The sequence below is a fragment of the Erythrolamprus reginae genome, chromosome 1 (assembly GCF_031021105.1).
Source record: "Erythrolamprus reginae isolate rEryReg1 chromosome 1, rEryReg1.hap1, whole genome shotgun sequence".
Classification (NCBI taxonomy): domain Eukaryota; kingdom Metazoa; phylum Chordata; class Lepidosauria; order Squamata; family Dipsadidae; genus Erythrolamprus; species Erythrolamprus reginae.
Window position 1 is genome coordinate 95,601,880 of NC_091950.1, and position 19,608 is coordinate 95,621,487.

Consider the following 19,608-nt stretch of genomic DNA (forward strand, 5'->3'; position numbering starts at 1 on the left):
AACTCAATCTGTATAGTCTGGAGGACAGAAGGAAAAGGGGGGACATGATTGAAACATTTAAATATATTAAAGGGTTAAATAAGGTCCAGGAGGGAAGTGTTTTTAATAGGAAAGTATACACAAGAACAAGGGGACACAATCTGAAGTTAGTTGGGGTAAAGATCAAGAGCAACATGAGAAAATATTATTTTACTGAAAGAGTAGTAGATCCTTGGAACAAACTTCCAGCAGACGTGGTAGATAAATCCACAGTAACTGAATTTAAACATGCCTGGGATAAACATATATCCATCCTAAGATAAAATACAGAAAATAGTATAAGGGCAGACTTGATGGGCCATGAGGTCTTTTTCTGCCGTCAGACTTCTATGTTTCTATACACCAAAAGCGGCAGATCAAGCTACTCTACATAAGCGAGGAATAAACCTCACCCTCACTTATACTGACAACGTTACCTAGTTGGGTAATGAAACATCTGCAATCCAACAACCACACTCAGAGAGTACCAAAGATACTGCTTCTAATTATCGGTTTATCTTAGCCAGAGTTCAAAAGAATTAGTAAAACTAAGATGGAAACTGCAATCTAAGTACTTGAATGGATGAGGTGAAAACAGGGCAAAGAATTATTGACAACAGGGCAAAGAATCCATTCATCTGAGAAGTAGATAGTTGGGGGAAAGATCAAAAGCAACATGAGAAAATATTATTTTACTGAAAGAGTAGTAGATCCTTGGAACAAACTTCCAGCAGACGTGGTAGATAAATCCACAGTAACTGAATTTAAACATGCCTGGGATAAACATATATCCACCCTAAGATAAAATACAGAAAATAGTATAAGGGCAGACTAGAGGTCTTTTTCTGCCGTCAGACTTCTATGTTTCTATATTCAGAGGATGACTTTATCATCCTTTAAAACAGAAGAAACTAACTATCTAGTCCAGTGGTTCTCAACCTTTCTAATGCCGCGACCCCTTAATACAGTTCCTCTTGTCGTGGTGACCCCCAACCATAAGTCTAGCACCAATTCTACCAACAGAGCTTTAAGCCGATTGGCAGGAAGGTCAGAGGGACACCCCCAATGTAAACGCCTGATTGGTCGGATTGTAAAAATATGTTCCAAGGCGCCAGAATAGAAGCTTTAGTTCCTAACACCATGGGAAATTTGTCTTTTCCCAGGGTCTTAGGCAACCCCTGTGAAATGGTCATTCGACCCCCAAAGGGGTCCTGGCCCCTAGGTTGAGAACCACTGATCTAGTCCCAATCTCTGTAATTAGGGATAACAACTGAATGGATGCTGGTAAAAGAGGCAAACCAAAGTTATTCTTCGAGGTCTATGTTAATACAGGCTTACATTCAATCATTTGTTAAGTTTCGCCTGTCGTATACTCCTTAAAACCCACCTCTGCCGTCAGGCATGGGGGAACTGAGATACTCTTTCCCCCTAGGCCTTTAAAATTTATGCATGGTATGTTTGTTTGTAGGTATGATTGGTTTTAAAATAAGGGTTTTTTAGTTGTTGTAGTATTGGATTTACATGCTGTTTTTATTATTGTTGTTAACTGCCCTGAGTCTACGGAGAGGGGCGGTATACAAATCCAATAAATAAATAAATAAAATAAATATAGTACAAGTAGCTAGGCACATTGGGCAGTATTGGGTACTGCCCAATGTGCCTTGGTACAAGTTGTAGAACTATAACAAGATGGTAGAAATAACATAAAATTCCACAGAAATATAGTCCTTGAGTTATAACCATTCATTTAGTTATAACAGCATTGGAAAAAGTGACTGATGACCGTTTTTCACACATATAACTGTTTCAGCATCCCCATGGTTACATGATCAGAATTCAGACACTTGGCAACTTATGACCATTGCAGTGTCCAATCCCCTTTTGCAATCTTCTGACCATCAAAATCAATGGGGAATCCGTATTCACTTAACAACCATGTTGCTAACTTAACAAATGCAATGATTCACTTAACTACTATAGCAAGAAAAGTGGTAAAATGGGAATTCAAAAACTCAGTTAAACCAATGTTTCACTTAGCAACACGAATTCTGGGCTCACTTGTAATTGTCAGCTCAGTGCTACCTGTGACACAAAATCTTGAAAAGCAGGATTGTAAAACTGCCTTTTAAAGGCACATAAACTTAGTCATAAACCCAGGTGGGTGATCTTGAACCAGTGACTCCCTTTTGGCCCTAGGACGAATGCAATGGCAAACTACTTCTGAAAAATAGCTGAGTGATTTCGGCCAGTCACTCTCTCAGGCTAACCAATCTCACAGGATTGTTGTTGTGGGGAAAACAAGAAGAGGAAGTGTGCTGTATATGTTTGCTACCTTGAATTATTTGTAAAAATAATAAAGGTGGGATACACAAACAGACCTTGCGAAGAAAACAGCAGGAACTAGCCGTTCTGGAGGAAAAAGAGATCGCTGCTTAATAGCGATCCCTTGTTCCGGTTCCGTGAGCTCAAACCGGAGCCCTGGTGACGAGTGTAATCCGGGCCCTGGGCTCAAGCTGCTGCTACTCAATGCCAGATCGGCCGTGAATAAAGCTCTCCTCATCCGGGATCTGATCCTGGATGAGGAGGCCGATCTGGCATGTGTTACTGAAACCTGGCTGGGCCCAGAGGGAGGGGTGCCTCTCTCGGAAATATGTCCAGCCGGGTTTCAGATATGGCACCAGCCTCGACCCCGGGGAAGGGGGGGAGGAGTGGCTATTGTAGCCAGGGAGAGCCTCCATCTGCGTAGACTCGTTGCTCCTGAGATCGCGGGTTGTGAGTCACTCCTTGTGAAGTTGGACTTAGGGGTTCAGGTGGGCTTGTTACTCACATACCTGCCTCCCAGCTGCGTGTCAACAGCCCTGCCTGTGCTGCTCGAAGAGGTGGCCCGGCTGGCGGTGGAGTTCCCCGGACTTATTGTCCTGGGGGACTTCAATCTGCCGTCGCTCGGCGGTTCCTCAGGATTAGCACAGGAGTTCATGGCCACCATGACAGCCATGGACCTGACTCAAGTAGTTCAGGGTCCGACTCATGAGGGTGGACACACACCCGACTTGGTATTCCTCTCGGAGCAATTGAATAGTGGTCTGAGACTAAGGGGCTTAGAAGCATTGCCTTTGTCATGGTCAGACCATTTTCTACTGCGGCTCAACTTCCTGGCTCCAATCCTCCCCCGCAGGGAGGCGGAAACGATTAGGAGGTTCCGCCCCAGACGCCTGATGGACCCTGAGGGCTTTCAGAAGGCGCTTGGGGTTTTACCAGATTCGCTCGTCCACAGCTCGGCAGAGTCTCTTGCTGAGGCCTGGAACAAGGCTGCAGCGGAGGCTCTTGACCGAATTGCGCCACTGCGACCTCTCTGTGGCACTAGACCCCGTAGAGCTCCATGGTTCAACGAGGAGCTCCGGGAGTTGAAACGCCAGAAGAGACGTCTAGAGAAGCGATGGAGGAAGAGTAAGTCTGAATCCGACCGAACACTTGTAAGAGCTTTTATTAAGACTTACAAAGTGGCGCTCAAGGCGGCAAGATGCGCGTACCATGCCACCTTGATTGCATCAGCGGAATCCCGCCCGGCTGCCCTGTTTAGCGTAACCTGCTCCCTTCTAAATCAGGAGGGAGTTGGGGAACCCTTACAGGGCAGTGCTGAGGAATTTAACTCGTTTTTCGCTGATAAAGTCGCTCGGATCCGAGCTGAACTCGACTCCAATTGCATAGCAGTATCGGCTGACAATGAGTCAGTCGAGGTGACTGGGGCTAAACGTCTTTGTCCATCTGTCTGGGAGGAGTTTGACTTGGTGACACCTGATGAAGTGGACAAGGCCATTGGAGCTGTGAGTTCTGCCACCTGCTTACTGGATCCGTGTCCCTCTTGTTTGGTTTCGGCCGGCAGGGAGGTGACACGGAGCTGGGCCCAGGAGATTACCAACGCTTCCTTGGGGAGGGGAGTTTTTCCATCACTCTATAAAGAAGCGCTTGTGCGCCCCCTCCTCAAGAAGCCCTCCCTGGACCCAGCCGTACTTAACAACTATCGTCCAGTCTCCAACCTTCCCTTTATGGGGAAGGTTGTCGAGAAGGTGGTGGCACTCCAGCTCCAGCGGTCCTTGGAAGAAGCCGATTATCTAGGTCCCCAGCAGTCGGGTTTCAGGCCCGGCTACAGCACGGAAACTGCTTTGGTCGCGTTGATGGATGATCTCTGGCGGGCCCGGGACAGGGGCTTGTCCTCTGTCCTGGTGCTTCTTGACCTCTCAGCGGCTTTCGATACCATCGACCATGGTATCCTTCTGCGCCGACTGGAGGGGTTGGGAGTGGGAGGCACTGTTCTCCAGTGGTTCTCCTCCTACCTCTCCGGTTGGTCGCAGTCGGTGTTAGTGGGGGGTCAGAGGTCGACCTCTAGGTTTCTCCCTTGTGGGGTACCTCAGGGGTCGGTCCTCTCCCCCCTGCTATTTAATATCTACATGAAACCGCTGGGTGAGATCATCCAAGGGCATGGGGTGAGGTATCATCAATATGCGGATGATACCCAGTTGTACATCTCCACCCCATGTCCAGTCAGCGAAGCAGTGGAAGTGATGTGCCGGTGCCTGGAGGCTGTTGGGGCCTGGATGGGTGTCAACAAACTCAAACTCAATCCAGACAAGACGGAGTGGCTGTGGGTGTTGCCTCCCAAGGACAATTCCATCTGTCCGTCCATTACCCTGGGGGGGGAACTACTGACCCCCTCAGAGAGGGTGCGCAACTTGGGCGTCCTCCTCGACCCACAGCTGACATTGGAACATCATCTTTCGGCTGTGGCGAGGAGGGCGTTTGCCCAGGTTCGCCTGGTGCACCAGTTGCGGCCCTATTTGGACAGGGAGTCATTGCTCACAGTCACTCATGCCCTTATCACCTCGAGGTTCGATTACTGCAACGCTCTCTACATGGGGCTACCTTTGAAAAGTGTTCGGAAACTTCAGATCGTGCAGAACGCAGCCGCAAGAGCTATCGTGGGGCTTCCTAGATTCGCCCACGTTTCTACAACACTCCGTGGCTTGCATTGGCTGCCGATCAGTTTCCAGTCACAATTCAAAGTGTTGGTCATGACCTTTAAAGCCCTACATGGCATTGGACCAGAATACCTCCGGAACCGCCTACTACCGCACGAATCCCAGCGGCCGATAAGGTCCCACAGAGTTGGCCTTCTCCGGGTCCCGTCGACTAAACAATGTCGTCTGGCGGGCCCCAGGGGAAGAGCCTTCTCTGTGGCGGCCCCGGCCCTCTGGAATCAACTCCCCCCGGAGATTAGAACTGCTCCCACCCTCCTCGTCTTCCGTAAACTACTTAAGACCCATCTATACCGCCAGGCATGGGGGATTTGAGACACCTTCCCCCCAAGCTTATTATAATTTATGTTTGGTATGTATGTGCTGTTTGGTTTTTAATTGATAGGGTTTTTTAGTTTTTTCTTAATATTAGATTTGTGCCTGTACAATATTGTTTTATCGCTTGTTGTGAGCCGCCCCGAGTCTTCGGAGAGGGGCGGCATACAAATCTAATAAATTATTATTATTATTATTATTATTATTATTAACACTGACTCAAAGTCTCTCTCTCTTCTCTCTCTCCCACTCTTTCCTACTACCCCTCCCTTCTTTTCAGAATAAGAGTAATAAAGAATGTTCACACTAATTCGCTGACCAGTAATTCATGAGTACTTTTGTGCAATTCTTGGTAAAGTATATATTGAGCACCCATGGAAGGTCAATATACTGTACTTTGCTGACAGCTTTACTATTCCAGGCTACAAAGCTACTCATAACTCGACTGCTGGTGAAAATCCTCATAATGCAACTTCTAAGCTTTTTGCATTTTGATACACAATCTGTGTGCTCTGAATGCTGAAGCCATCAGATAATCTTCTGGCAAAGTCTGGCAAACAGTTCTTAATATAATTTTTTGCTTCTTGCTCAATAATCATAGATTTCTTCAATCTAAGTATTTTACTGACACTGATCTACAACCACAGAATATTAATACAATTTTGTTCTGACATAGCTAGAGCATTGTGGGACTCACCGATGATCAGATTCAAAAGTCAAAACAAAATGGAAAGTATGGAATAACTACCAGTTCTGCAATTTCATTCCTTGCTGATATACCGTGAATATTATACAGTGGTATATCTACCTAAGAACGCCTTACAAACTTTTCTAGATGAGAACTGGGTGTTCAATATTTTTTTGCCTCTTCTCAAGAACCATTTTCTACTTACAAACCTGAGCCTCCAAAACTGTAACCGGAAAAGGCAGGGAGAAGCCTCCGTGGGGCCTCTCTAGGAATCTCCTGGGAGGAAACAGGGCCAGAAAAGGCAGGGAGAAGCCTCTGTGGGACCTCTCTAGGAATTTCCTGGGAGGAAACAGGGTCTCCACCCTCCCTGTGGTTTCCCCAATCACACACATTATTTGCTTTTACATTGATTCCTATGGGAAAAATTGCTTCTTCTTACAAACTGTTCTACTTAAGAACCTGGTCACGGAACGAATTAAGTTCATAAGTAGAAGTACCACTGTATTAGAGTAGCACAAAGTCCTAACTCTGATACATATCGTTTGGCAGAACAGAAACATTCTTCACATTCATGTACATTCAATTATCTCATTGGTAACTATTTGCAGTTAGCAAAACATGCTTTAAATGTATCCAGTGACGTATTTTAAACAATGCTATTTTTACTGTCCCTCTGCCTAATAAGCTCACGGTACTGCAAGCACTGATCAATTAAACTATATTGCATAGAGTGGAAGATGCACGACTAAAAACGCAAATCTCTGACATTGTGTTCAATAGCCACATAGAACATATAGCAGTAATAAAGGAGAATTTCTATGAACAGGGAGTAAAAAGACAGCAGTAGCATAACTAGGAGATGGGCTCTGTTACACAACGAGGTCCCGGGCGTAGACATTGGCCCGGGTTTTCAAACTCTTCCGAAAAGTCAGAAAGTTGGGGCTGATCTGATTTCGAGAGGAATAGGCGTTGATTGCTTACCTGAACGCCTCTTCTCGTACGGTGAGCGGGTACAGCAGTCACATGGGTTGCTCATGTCCAATCCGGTGGAACTGAGCCTAGTATTAAAAAAGCTTGCCGGATCCGCCCCTTCCCCAGAATTCGCGAATCCATAGACTAGGCTCAGTTGTGAAGCTCTGTAGTGTTCAACTCTCATTGTTAGAGGAAGAAAGATATAGAAAGGTAAAGAAGACACATACAAGGGCGGGAAGTGACTGCTGTACCCGCTCACCGTACGAGAAGAGGCGTTCAGGTAAGCAATCAACGCCTATTCTCCGTACTGAAGGAGCGGGTCCAGCAGTCACATGGGACATACCCAATAGATGGTCCCTAGGGTGGGATTAGCTTGCTATCGTGTGAGATAACGGATTGGAGTACCCTTCTGCCGAAGGCAGCGTCCGCTGAAGCGTAAGAATCAATCTTGTAGTGCCTGATGAAGGAATTTGGCGAGGCCCAAGTGGCTGCTTTGCAGACCTCCTCCAACGGGGCTTGAGTCGCCCAAGCGGCCGAGGTGGCTGCGCTCCTGGTGGAATGCGCTGTGATGTTCCTTGGAACTGAGAGGGAGGCCGACTCATAGGCCTTAGATATAGTCCCTCTGATCCAACGGCCTATTACTGTTGAAGACACTTTGGCCCCCATGACTCTGGGATGATAGGCTACAAAAAGTGCTTCTGACCTCCGAAAGGGTCCTGTGCGTTGGATATAGATTCTCAGCGCTCTGGTGAGATCCAGGGTGTGCCATCTAATTGCCAAGGGATGGTCTCGTTGGAGGCAGAAGGAAGGTAGGACAATATCCTGAGATCTGTGGAACATGGAACTGACCTTGGGTAAGAAGGTGGGGTCCAGTCGCAAGACTACCTTGTCCTGATGGAATTGACAAAGGTCCTGCCTGATTGAGAGGGCAGCCAGCTCCGAAATGCGTCGGGCAGAGGTAATAGCCACCAGGAATGCTACCTTAAAGGATAGGTACCTGAGGGACGCCGATTTTAGGGGTTCGTATGGTGCCTGCGTGAGGGAATGGAGAACCCGTGGCAAATCCCAGGATGGGTACCTGTGGACCTTGGAAGGTCTGAGGTTGGCTATGCCCTTGAGGAATTCCTGAACTTCAGGGAAGGATCGGAGAGGCTGTCTGCGGGGACCCCCTAGGACAGATGAAATGGCTGCCAGATGACGCCGGAGGGTGCTGGTGGAAAGTCCTTTATGGAAGCCTTGCATAAGGAAGGAAATTATTCTGTGTATGGGGATGCACAGAGGGGAGAGACCTTCCTGTAGACACCACTGGTGAAACTTGGACCACGTGTGGTCGTAGATTCGATTGGTCGAACCCCTTCTGGCCTTTAAAATGACCTCCACTGAATCGGGGTCATGACCGCGCAGCTCTAAATCTCTCCTGATAACAGCCAGGCGGTGAGGTGGAACCACTCCGGGTCTGGATGGAAAGAGGCCCCCTGCCGCAGCATATCCCCCGAAACGGGGAGTCGCCAAGGGTCCTGGACGGACAGCTGTTGGAGATCCGCGAACCAGGGCCGGCGGGGCCAGTGAGGGGCGATTAGGATTACTCGGGCCCTCTCGGTGAGGACCTTGTGAATCACGTCCGGGAGGATTGGAATTGGAGGAAATGCGTAGAGTAGGCCTGGAGGCCATGGACTCCGGAGGGCATTGATTGCTTCCGCTCCCGGGGATGGAAATCTGGAATAGAAGCGAGGGAGTTGGGCGTTCGCATTGGTCGCGAAGAGATCCAGGATTGGTAGGCCGAATCTGAGGGTGATTTGATGGAACAGGTCTTGATGGAGGTTCCACTCTCCTGGGTCTATCGTTGCCCGGGATAGCCAATCCGCCTGGACGTTGAGACTCCCCGAGATGTGATCGGCTAGGAGCGACTGGAGATGTTTTTCCGCCCAAAGGCCCAACTTGAGGGCCTCCCTCATGAGAGCCTTGGATCTCGTGCCCCCCTGTCTGCAAATATGGCTTTTCGTGGCAATGTTGTCGGTGAGAATGAGAACGTGCCGGTTGGGAATGCGAGGAGAGAAATGCTTCAGAGCCAGGGAAACGGCTCTTAACTCTAGCCAATTGATTGGCCTGGAAGCTTCCTCCGGGGACCACGTGCCCTGGGCTATCATCCCCTGGGCGTGGGCGCCCCATCCCGATAGACTGGCATCTGTGGTGATGACAAATTGATCCGGGCACCTGAACGGGGATCCTCTGTCCATGGCCGGAGACTTCCACCACTTGAAGGATCTGCGAACACTCAGTGGGATGACAATGCGTCGATTTGAGTTGCTGTGCCCTGATCTCTGAAAAGGTAACAGGAGCCACTGGAGTTCCCTAGCATGAAGGCGAGCCCAGGGAATGATGCCTATGCATGACACCATCTTCCCCAAAAGGGAAGATAGAGTGACTATGGAAACTGAAGAATTAGATAAAATGTTAGAAATTAACTCCACTATACTGAGTTTTCTCTCGGGAGAGAGAAAAACCTGGGAGGATTCTGAATCAATAATGGATCCCAGGTGAGAAATGGGTGTGGAAGGTTGGAGGTGGCTTTTATCAAAGTTGATGGAAAATCCATGGTCCTGAAGGACTGACATGGTGACAGAAAGGTCTGTTTTCACTTTCTCTAGGGAGTTCCCATGAATCAAAATATCATCAAGATAACATAAAATGTGGATGGGAAACGCCCGGATATAGGCCGCCAGGGACCCCAAGAGCTTTGTAAAGACCCGAGGGGCCGAGGAAAGGCCAAATGGCATCGCCCTATACTGGAAATGCCTGCCTTGAAAGGAAAAACGTAAAAATTTTCTGTGGCATTTGGCTATAGGGATGTGAAGGTAGGCCTCAGTGAGGTCTAAGGAGACCATGAAATCTCCCGAGTGAATGGCGGCCAAAATAGAAGACAAGGAGTGCATCTTAAACTTCCTATATTTGATGAATAGATTTAGTTTCTTTAAATCCAAAATAGCTCTCCAACCTCCGGAGGACTTTGGAACCATGAATAGGATGGAGTAAAAACCTAGGCCCTTCGGACCGGAAGGGACCGGTTGAATGGCTCTGATGGACAATAGATGAGAAATGGCCTCCTCCATACGGTTACAATCTGAGGATGACCTGGGAGAAGGGCAGGAAATAAAACGTTTAGGGGGAGGAGAAATAAATTCTAAAAGAAGGCCTGTTTGAACAGTGTCAATGACCCAAGGGTCCTTGGAGGTGAGACGCCAATTAGAGGCGAAATGAGCTAGGCGACCCCCTATGGGAATAGAGGTAAGATTACCATCTAGGTTTCTTTGAAGCCCTGTTAGAGGAAGCTCCCCTTTGGAAGCGAAACCCTCTACCCCTGGAGTTCCTACCTTGGGAACGAAAGCGGGGGGAATACTGACCTGGAGATCTCTGGTAGGAAGCCGCTTGATCTTGCTGGCGCCCTGGGCGACGAAAGGACTGCGTTTTGGTAGCCTTTTTTGTGGTTGGACCCAAAACTTTCTTCTTGTCCGTGGTTTCCGTGAGGAGTGGATCCAGAAGATCACCGAAGAGAAGGTCGCGCTTTAAGGGCCCCTGGGATAACTGCCACTTTTGGCGAACTCCCGCTTGCCAAGGGCGAATCCATAGGAGTCTTCTTGCCGTAGTAGAAGCTGCAATAGACTTAGCAGAAAATCTAGTAGATTGCAAGGTGGCATCAGCCACGTACTGGGCAGCTGCAAAGACCTTGTTGAAGTCTTGCTGACCTCTCAAGTCATCGGGAGGAATATGCTGTTGAAGTTGGCGAAGCCACAGCAGCATGGCTCTGGAGAAAAAGGAAGCCGCTGCAGAGCTTTTAGTGGCCCAGGAATCAGCGGTGAATCCTCTTTTGAGCATTTGCTCAATGCGCTTGTCCTCTGGGCGGAGGACTTCCTCCGCCTCGCCTGGCACAGCCGCTGCCGAGTGAAGAATCTTGACAGGTTCATCCGGTTTGGGAAAGGATAGAAGCTCTTCATAGGAAGAGGAAAGTTTGTACAACTTTCTGTCCTTGGTGGAGGGATTAAGGCCAGAGGCTGGAAATTCCCACTGTTTGAGTAAAGCATCCTTAAACAACTTAGGCATAGGAATTACCTCGTTATCCTCCTGTTCCTCTGTGAAGTAAGGTAAATTCTCCTCCGGGGGATCAGTGGAAGTGGAGGCTTGTTTCTCCTGGGCCGCTAATCCCGTAGAAATTCTAGCTTTGAGGAGGAGAGATTTGAATAATTGAGAAGGAAAAATAGTAATTGGAGGAGGAACCTTTATTTGGGATTCCTCATCATCTGATAAGCCTTGAAAAGCATCCTCATCATCCTCTATATCCTCATATTCATCCTGGGAGGAATCTGAATCATCCTGCATAGGAGCTCTGACCGCTGGGGGAGAACCCAAGGGGCGGGAGGAGCGAGAAGGAGGAAGAGGTAAGGGAAGCTCATTGATGGTGGAGAGTTTGGCATCAATGGCTTTGGACAACACAGCAAAAATAGACTGGAACTCAGGAGGTAAGCTGGAAATATCAGCAGAAATGGCAGAAGAATCCCTAAAGGCCTGGGAGGATCCTGGCTGGGGGGAATCTTCAATAATATCTGGTTCCTCTGGACCTATGCCCCATAGGTTAGGTTGGGGTCTGTCTAGGTTTGGCTCATCCAGAGATAACACAGGGACCCCAGAAGGAGGAAGACTAGAAGCCTCTGGTGGGTCTTGACTACTGATTACTTGGGCCTGCACTTTCAAACGTTTTGCTGATTTGTCATGGATTTTTTGTAGGGCTAGGTCCCTTCTCTTCTCGGCCCTGGTGACCTTGGTCGAGGGGCGGGCCCCTGGAGAAGAGGAGGAAGAGGCCTGGGGGATACTAGTAATCTCATCGCCTGTAGGCCTGGCCTCTCTGGGACCTTTAGTTGTGCCTCTCTTGGGAAAAGTAGCCATAGTCTGACAATTAACAGAAGACAAGGCTGAGCCAATAACTGAATAATAAGGAGAAGAATTTCAGGGACTTCCCAAGAGGAATGGATCCTGCTTCGAGGCCTCGAAGCTGCTGAAACGTGAGGACAATCTGGGCAAACCCAGAGTTCGTGCCCCCAAATCCAGCGGGGCCAGCCTCCCTAAACTTTATAATTAAGTAAACCAAGGCACTCTGGTTGGAGGCTTAGCCGGTGGAGAATTTAGCCTGGGACCCCCAAGGCCCGCTCCGGGATCCACGCGGTGGACTGAGGCCTACGCGGCTGGCAGGAGGCCAACACGAGAGGCCTAGATTTAAAAAGGGCGCGAAGGCCTTCGCGCCGAAAAAATCGCCCCGTAAATTTCTTAAAGGGGAAGCGATCGACTAAGTCCAGGAGACTAGAAGGCGTCTCACTCCGCAGGAGGTATTTCTTAAGCCCTTAAATATATTGTATACAATAAATAATCAATAATTCAATAGATTAATACTTGCACCAGGACCTCCAGGCCAAAGGATTAGAAGAATCCACAAGCGGCCGCAGGAATCGTAACCGGCAAAACCGCCGGGGGGAAACGAAACCGCAACTTCTCCAAAGGAAAAAAGCCGAGCCGCAAACGGCTGGCGCTATTGGTGCAAGTAAATAATAATGATAAAACAAATCTTACTACTTTTGAAGAAAAGGATCGAAGGGAAGGTGTTAGAATGTTGAACGAGCTATCACAATACAACCGCAGGATATGCAAACTGAGCGAATTCTGGGGAAGGGGCGGATCCGGCAAGCTTTTTTAATACTAGGCTCAGTTCCACCGGATTGGACATGAGCAACCCATGTGACTGCTGGACCCGCTCCTTCAGTACGGAGAATTGTGTTCCTTTGAGAAACAGAACCAAAATTCCCTATCAACTTTCCTACTACCCAACAGTAAGTAACATTACCCTGTCTACTGCTATCAGATCTAGGCTGCAAAAATCTATACGTGACTAGATGGCAATACTTTTTTTGCCACTAAGTACCGTATTTTTCGGAGTATAAGACACTGGAGTATAAGACATGCATTAGTTTTGGGGGAGGAAAATAGGGAGGACAATCTGCCTACCAGGTATTCATCTGGCTAGCGTCCTTAGTCTGGTTAGATTCAGCACGTTATTTTATCCCCTGGTTAGGGCTTAAAAAAAAAACCTTCTTCAGAGAGAGTAACAACGAAAGAGTCTGCAAGCCAGTAAGAGCTGGGAACATTGTTAGCACCTTATTATGGCTGGAAAGAAACGTATTCGGAGCAAGTAGAGCAATGAAAAAAGCCTGCAAACACTGAGGGCTGGAAAAACATTCTTTGGAGAGAGTAACAATGAAAAAGCCTGCAAGGTAAGAGCCGGGAAGATTGTTAACAACTAGTTAGGGCTGGGGGGCAAAAGCTTTGAAAAAAGCTACTTCCAGAATATAAGATGCACCCACATTTTCAGCCTCTTTTAGGGAAGAAATATATATACCCTTAGCTGTTCCGGTTTATGTATGGTTTGTTCGTGCTGTATGATTGTTTTTTATAAGGGTTTTTAAAATAGTTTTTAATATTGAATTTGTATACTATGTATTGTTTGTTGTGAGCTGCTCCGAGTCCTCGAAGAGGGGCGGCATACAAATATAATATATTATTATTATTATTATTATTATTATTATTATTAATATATAATATAAATATATATATATATAATAATTTAAAAAAGATGCATCTTATATTCCCCCAAAATACGGTAGTCATCTGAGTTTTTGCAATCCATTATCTGGTACTGTTTTCCATCCCTGGCTACTACAAATATCTATGGCTTCTCTGTAGCAACATCTGCTCTCAGAAGAGCATTATACAAGCGCTCATTTTGACGGAATTTAAAAAGTCTTTGAAAATGCGGGCAGCATAATATCTTATGGATCTTGATCATCATATTAATAGTAAGCCAGTACAAATAATGGTCTTCCATTTGATTCATAAAATAATTTTCCCCCTCAATTATTACAAAAATGCTGTAATGTACTGTATTTTTCAGTTTGAGAGGAAAACTATTTAACTAGATTAAAAATAACATAAACATAATTTCATTTTACATTTCATTTTTAGGACTAACACTAATTATTTTGAGGCTTGAGTAAGTTGTCAGAGTCAGGTACCCATATATCATCATGAGGATTAAAACTGTCAGATATTCAGGTTGAATCAAATGTTGGCCTATCATTGGGACACTTCATTTTGTTCTTTAGAAAAGCTTGAAATTTAAAACGTGAATGGTCTTGTTGGAACAAAATACAGACCAAACACAGGCATTCTAGAGACTGGGCACATGATTATGGTTATAGAAACCATTTAAGTGATTCTACATGCTGAAGTGCCGCACCCATGTAGTAAGCTGTAATCATCTTCAAATTCACCATAATTTTGAGTTTGCTAGATCATGGGGGAAAAGTTGCTTGGTCCATGGCATGGAGAAAACCTCATGATAAAACTTCATGATACAAAGAACAGTTAAATGGCAGGACATGTAGCTTGCCAGAACCTATGATTTAAACATGCATATCAATGATCCAAGACAATTCTGAGCTATCTTATATCCTCCTATTACTGCCGCAAAGCCAACATCTCCTCTATTTAATTTTGGAAAAACCGAAATATTTAAAGTGGAACTTGAAAAATTTAAGACAGGTTAAAAGGGAAGCGGCAGTCAGTCTAGAATTTGTGGCAACAATCTCAAGCAGGCGCAGAAAAGAATTTAACCTGAAGTTTAAATATTAAACACAATTCTGTACTTCTTGTTTCCGCCGTAGGAATATATACACCTCATCTCACTGTAAAAATTAGACATTCTCTGCCAGAAAGATTTTACAACTGATGTGTGGAATTTGATACGACAGAGGAAAATATGTTTCTGGGGGTTCTTAGAATCCCCGTCACAGAATCTAGACAGCTTGCAGGAAAGAAATGCCTGTTGCAATCCTAGGTCAGCAAGTTAACAGTAGAAATTTTTAAAAAGATATGAACAAGTTTTACTAACACGGGTTAACAAAGCCAAATTAGACTATATCTTGAAAAACTGCTGCTGAGCCAAATAGGACATTAAAGCATTCTCTTCCTTGCTGATATTATCCAAAGATTTAAAACCTAATCAGAATGCATAACAAACCCTATACTAGATTTTATCTTACAAGTAATTTTTCGGTTTGGTGAAGCATGCTGAAAATGCAGCAAGCATTTTAAAAAGCCAAAGTGAACTGGCTGATGATAAACTGAGGTCTCCCAATGCGGAGGTAGCTACAAAATTAACCCCCTTATAGTGTATATAACTTAAAAAACAAACACAGTAATCTGTTATTAACTTGGAACATGGTGTATCTTGGAACATGGTGACACACTTAAAACGACAACAATAGAGACACCAGCTGCACACCACTTCACTGTCATGCTTCATCAGGAGTGGAAAGTCTTTTCAAAAGGCCAGGTAGAGAACCAGATAAAAAAAAATACAGAATACTCTTTCCTTCCCAAATGCAACAAGCAACAGATACGTTTAACCAGGGGTCCCCAAACTTGACAACTTTTAAGACTTGTGGACTTCAACTCCCAGAGTCTGGAGAATTCTGGGAATTGAAGTCCACAAGTCTTAAAAGTTGTCAGGTTTGAAGACCTCTGCCTTTAACCAATGGCACAAGCAGAGTAGTACTACTCTTCAGCAGTTAACACACCCTTTCCTGAAACTTTGTTAAGCCAGCATTGTTTACCCCTAAGGATAATCTCTTCCTTGCTCTCAGATCACTAAATTCTCTTGCCCCAGGGAAGTGAAGCTACTTCCTCACCCTTGAATGGCAAAACCTAGCAGATAATTTTAAGCGGGGGAAGGAGGCAGAAGGAAGGACCGACAAAGCCTTTATGACCTGATCCGAAGCTGAAGGAGAAATCCTGCAGGTGAAGAGTGGTGGGCCACTGGAATAGGACAGGCTGCCAGCCTGCGGAGATTCAGTCCTAGTTTGGAAAGAGAGGTCTCTGTTTATCCAGCTGCCTCCTCCCCATGCTGCAAATCATGACAGCTCTTTTTTAAAACAACCAAGAGCACTTCCTCTTACAGCAGCTACTAGTGAGGGAGGCTACCGCTAGAAGGGGCGGGAATGGAAAGCCGGAGACGTGCAGGCTTACTGATCTTGGCTAAGCTGGGGCAAACGGTCCTTGCTGAATTAAGACTGCATGCAAGAGCTATGCTAACGTGAGATCAGATTAGTTATATTTTGTCCGCTCCTGCTTTTAATACAGTAATGTAAACATAAGAGGAAGTGAGATATAATGACGCATATGCCTCCAGAAACTTGTCTTGATAAACTTTGCAGACACTGCACATTACAAAGGAAAAAAATCTTAATTCCCAGGACTACATATCGTATAGGATTTTGCTCCCGTGCTTTTGGGATGCTTTCATTTTCCTGATTTTGAAAGACTATACTGGAAAGTCAAAGGGTGTGTGTGTGTGTGTGTTTGTGTATACAAGATAGTGAAGTGAAAAAAAAATCCCAAAACTATCACAATACGGTAAAGGCAGAAATGGAGTCCTCCTTAGCTAATTCTTCTTGCGTTGAATATCCGCTTTTTCCTCTTGTAAATAGTGCTATAACTTGACCTGATTTTGCCTCAGTAAAAGGTCATCCTCCTACTTCATTTCCGTTCCTCTGTGAGCAATTCTTCCATTTAAACAGACCCTGTTCTCAATGACAACAGCTATTAGCAAGCGAAGCTATTGCTAGAAGGGGCGGGAATGGAAAGCTTATCAGCCATGCCTCTTCATCTTGAAAATGAGCAGATTATTCTATTTGGGGAAAGCAAGCCCAAATAGCATCACACCCTAATACATTATTTCTTGGTTCTAAATACATTTTATTTTCGATTATCATGATAAACAATAACAGATGAACTAAGTCTAAACCAGTGTTTCCCAACCTTGGCAACTTGAAGATATTTGGACTTCAACTCCCAGAATTCTCCAGCCAGCGAATGCTGGCTGGGGAATTCTGGGAGTTGACGTCCAAATACCTGTATCTTCAAGTTGCCAAGGTTGGGAAACACTGGTCTAAACCACTGCATCAGCAACCCCTCCAATTCCAAAATGCCATGGGAGAGCGTTTGTTTTCCTGAAGGCCCCTTCATTCCCTCTTCTGATGTTTCAACTCATCTTGCAGGTTATTTGGGGCAGACTGGTTCATTTCTCTCAACAATGAAAACATGGATTGCAGTGTGTGCCAAGCATATTCTAGGTGGGAAAAGGATAATTTGCAATTTGCATCTCATTTGACAGCTATGGCCCTGTGGTTCTTAAAGACTGACATATTATCACAAAAGATTTCTTCAATTATCATCCACTTCATCATTCAAATATGTATATACATATTCTTTAAACATATCAAAGTGTTACAAATTAATCTTGTATGAGTTTTATTTAGTGAAATGTGCACAAAAAGTGTTTTCGAATAAGCTTTGATTTGATTTGATTTATTGGATTTGTATGCCGCCCCTCTCCGGAGACTCGGGGCGGCTAACAACAATAATAGAACAGTATACACAATAATCCAATAGTAAAAACAATTAAAAACCCATTAAAGTAAAAACCAAACATACATTCAGACATACCATGCATAAAATTGTAAAGGCCTAGTGGGAAAGAGTATCTCAATTCCCCCATGCCTGGCGGCAGAGGTGGGTTTTAAGTAGCTTATGAAAGGCAAGGAGGGTGGGGGCAATTCTAATCTCTGGGGGGAGTTGGTTCCAGAGGGCCGGGGCCGCCACAGAGAAGGTTCTTCCCCTGGGTCCCGCCAAGCGGCATTGTTTAGTTGACGGGAGCCGGAGAAGACCCACTCTGTGGGACCTAACTGGTTGCTGGGATTCATGCAGCAGAAGGTGGTCCCTGAGATAATCTGGTCCGGTGCCGTGAAGGGATTTATAGGTCATAACCAACACTTTGAATTGTGACCGGAAACTGATTGGCAACCAATGCAGACTGCAGAGTGTTGGTGTGACATGGGCATATTTAGGGAAGCCCATGATTGCTCTCGCAGCTGCATTCTGCACGATCTGAAGTTTCCGAACCTTTTCCCCAACCTTTTCCTTCTTTCCCCCAACGTTTTCTTTCTTTCTTCTTCATCAGTATGTATATTTTAGAATAGAATAGAATAGAATTTTATTGGCCAAATGTGATTGGACACACAAGAAATTTGTCTTGTTGCATATGCTCTCAGCGTACATAAAAGAAAAAGATACATTTGTCAATTTTACATTTTGATACATACACTGATACATTTTATCAGTGCTCTTCTCAAAAGCTTCCCTCTTTATTAAATAAATATCAAAACGTTTGTATTCTTTGATAAGGAAAAAAAACCCACATGGGCCTCTCTGTACAGTACTTGTATTACCCTTTTTGTAGCGTGCTGAGCAATCTTATATTTTCAAAATCAGATAAATAATCTGTAGTGCGATATCTAAACATTGAAGTTTCCCCCAAATAATTTTTCCAGCCTTTTAAGAGAAAACAATTGGAAATATTCTTCGTGCCACAATAGGCATAGCTGGTTTTTTTTGCTATGCATGTTAGATCATTACAGTAACATGCCTTGTTAACATGTGCATGAAGTACAAGAGAGACTTGCAAGAAAATGCCTAAAATGCATCTCCCCCTCCAAAAAAAGATTCTGAGTATGTTTTCCCCTCTCCCTACACTGCTTTCAGAAATGCCCAATTTTGCATCTTCTCTTAAGCATTAAGTATAAATCTGGGGTGACACATGGTAACATTATTCATCTTACTATTTTGGTCCTGGGTTTCAAATCGAATGCACCGAATTTGCTATTGGAGGCAGTGGTCACATGCATGTGAATATATCTTTACATAATGTGGGGGGGGGGGGTGAAACACTGGATGTTATCATAAATATGTGGTGTTAAATTCTGAGTAACTCTGAGGTATGTGCTGCAGTCACATTTGTTCCAAGAAACATTCAACATGGTCCCCTTTGCAGCACCATCTAGCAAACAGAAGTTGAGTGGTTGGAGACAAATTATTACTCAGATTTTAAACATTTCATATTGCCAGCAACATTCATTTGGGAAAAAAGACTGCTACGAAGTAGGAAAATTTTATTCAATTTTGCTATTCATCTTAACAGATTAAGTCTAGGATAATGTATACTAATGTACCTTAGAAAAGAAAAAGATGGGGGCCCCTCATAAATAAGCTATGTGTTTAAAAAGTCATCATACAATGTTAGCAGTGAAGGGCTGTAAAAAAAATTTACTACCACACTGTGGGCGTGGCTAATTGTGTGGCTTGATGGTCATGTGACCAGGTAGGAGTGGCTTGACAATCATGTGACCAGGGGTTGATTAAAGGTCATGTTTCTGGGTGGGAGTGGCTTACTGACCAAGAAATGTTTTCAAATAGGTGCTTGGATTCTTTTTCAGTTGATTAAATCACATTATTTGAATAGCCACAAAAAGGACAAATGATAGAGAGCATTATTTGTTGAGGAGCCCAGTAACATTTTAAGGTTTTGTACTGAACCCAGAAGGTTCAGTATGATAACAGATTAGGCAAGTAGCTCATTGTTCTTTA

General features: G+C 45.0%; 1 protein-coding gene across 9 annotated transcripts in view; it reads right to left on the reverse strand.

The window, feature by feature from the left end:
- DGKZ (diacylglycerol kinase zeta) overlaps window positions 1-19,608 on the reverse strand; it is a 228,865-nt gene that overhangs the window by 89,404 nt on the left and 119,853 nt on the right. For 4 of the 9 annotated variants that reach the window (XR_011559814.1, XM_070760458.1, XM_070760405.1 and 1 more), the window contains exon 1: window positions 15,894-16,022. The exons of the other annotated variants lie outside the window; for them this stretch is intronic. The gene's annotated coding sequence lies outside the window, so the exon portion shown is untranslated. Of the gene's footprint in view, window positions 1-15,893; window positions 16,023-19,608 lie in introns of those variants that run through there. 9 annotated transcript variants of the gene reach the window in all.